We start from the raw sequence: 2,373 nt of genomic DNA on the forward strand, positions 1-2,373 counted from the left end.
TATTATTTGAATAAATAATTGAAATACTATCAAAATGAATCTGACAATATAGCAAAAGAATAATTCACCAAGGCCAGGTAGGGTTTATGTTAGAAATGCAAGGACAATTTAAAAGTAGGAAATCTATCTCAGCACCTAAAATACTTGGCACAGACATAGTAGGCTTAACTATTTGTTGACTGAATTAATCTAATAATTTAATATAATGTGATTTTGATCACATCAGTACAAATAATCTCAATTGAAAGTTATGTAAAGAATTTGGCTGGCCTTTGATCCCAGTTCCTGTGAGGTAATGTCGAAACCCTTGAATTTCCTACTTGACAGAAATCTTTGTTATTCATTTTGAAAATTTATGCTAATGAGTTAACTAAGGATGAGGCCTAGTCACACCAGAAAGATCAACTATGTGATTAGAGTTTCAGGACTTTGAGCCACTGTGTATCAGAAGACCCCTGGGGAGTGAAGGAGGCTGGAAAATAAGTTTGACCACATGGCCAATGATTCAATCACTCATGCATACACAATGAAGTTTCCATAAAAACTCTAGATACCAAAGCTCAGGTGAGTTTCCCTGGGTGGCAATATCCTGCATATTGCTACATGAGGACAACAGAAGCATGCTATTTGGAACCATCCCGGATTTTGCCCTATGCATCTCTTCTCATTTGTATCCTTTTGCTATAATTAAGCTTTAATTGTGAGTTCAGCACTTTTCTGAGTTCTGTGAGTCATTCTATCTAATTATTAAACCTGAGGTAGTGAGTGGGGAACCCCTAAAACTCTAGCCAGCTAGTCAGAAGTGAGAGTGACCCTTCAGACTCCTAAACTTGAGGCTGGCATCTAAAGGGAGTACAGTCTTGTGGAGGACTATGCCCTTAACCTGTTGTTTGGCCCAACTCTAGATCACAGTAAAAAAGTATTCCATTGAAAGAAAAATCAACATTTGTTCCTGATTTGAAATTAATCTTAAATGCTAATCTCTTCTAAAGTACTAAAAATATAAAAATATTTCCTTAACATGCTAAAGCATATACAAGTAAAATCAATGTACATCATGTATTAATGAAGACATCTGAATCAGGAACAAAACAAGGATGACCACTTTTACTGTTATTACCTAATACTACTCTGAAATGTTGACTAATTCAATAAAAGTAAATGAAATGTATGGAAAAGGATGAGACCAAATTTTTATTATTTGCCAACAATATGGTTGTATAATCACAAAATCTAAGAGAAGCACTGAAAAACTATTAGAATCAATGAAAAAGAGTTCAGTGAAGTGGCTGATCATAATAATTTTAAATATAAACAAATAGCTTTCAAATATAACAGTGAGAACTAGTTAAAATTTGTAAAACAAAGTTGTGTATCTTTAGAAGCAACAAAAAAACCCAAATATTTTAATTTCAGGTGGAAATCACCAAGTGTCCATCAGTAGAGGAATGTATGAACAAATGCTGGTATATACATACAATAGAACATAATTCAGCCTTAAAAAGGAAGAAAATTCTGACACATGCTACGTGGATAAGCTTGAGGATGTTATGCTAAATGAAATAAGCCAGTCACAAAATGACAAATGCTGTATGATTCCACCTATCTGAGGTACCTAGAGTAGGCAAAATCAGAGAGACAGAAAGTAGAATGGTGGTTGCCAGGGGCTAGGAGGTAGGGGGAATAGTTATTGTTTAATGGGTATGGAGTTGCAGTTTGGGAAGATAAAAATATTTCTGGAGATGTATAGTGGTGATGGTTACATACCAGTATGAATACACTTAATGCCACTGAACAGTACACTTAGAAATGGCTAAATTTCATGTTATGTATATTTTATCACAATAAAAAAATTTGACTTTAATAAGATCTAAGCAGATCTTACAAGAAAAAAAATCCAACAAAGCTTTACTGAGGGATAAAATAGAAGTCTTGATTAAAAGGAGAGATACATCATATTCTTGTATAGGAAAATAAATATTGTAAAGAAGTTAACTTTCTGCCCATCCTCCAAAAGCATATCCATATGTATACGTGTGTATGTGTTGGCAAAAGGGGAGGCTCAGAGGAATTCAAATTCAAATTCCAGTGTTACTGGTTTTGTTTTTTGGGTTCTGTTTTGTTATGATCATGATAAAATAATGCTAAACTATTTTGGAAAGAATAAGCAAACAAGAAAGCCTAAGAGAAAATGTTGAAAAGCAGAATAATAAAGGAATACTTGTCTTGCTCAGTGTTAATCCACATTAAACAGCTATAGGAATTAAAGAAGTATGGTAGAGATAAAAGACTACCCAGACAAATCGATGGTACAGAACATGTAGTCCAGAAACAGACTATGGTGTATATGAAAATTTAATATAAATAATGTAA

General features: G+C 33.5%; 1 protein-coding gene across 1 annotated transcript in view; it reads right to left on the minus strand.

Annotated features, from left to right (window-relative positions):
- PHTF1 (putative homeodomain transcription factor 1) overlaps positions 1–2,373 on the minus strand; it is a 72,973-nt gene that overhangs the window by 34,385 nt on the left and 36,215 nt on the right. The gene's annotated exons all lie outside the window — the stretch shown is intronic.

Source organism: Propithecus coquereli, unplaced genomic scaffold (assembly GCF_000956105.1).
Source record: "Propithecus coquereli isolate 6110/MARCELLA unplaced genomic scaffold, Pcoq_1.0 Scaffold215, whole genome shotgun sequence".
Taxonomy (NCBI): domain Eukaryota; kingdom Metazoa; phylum Chordata; class Mammalia; order Primates; family Indriidae; genus Propithecus; species Propithecus coquereli.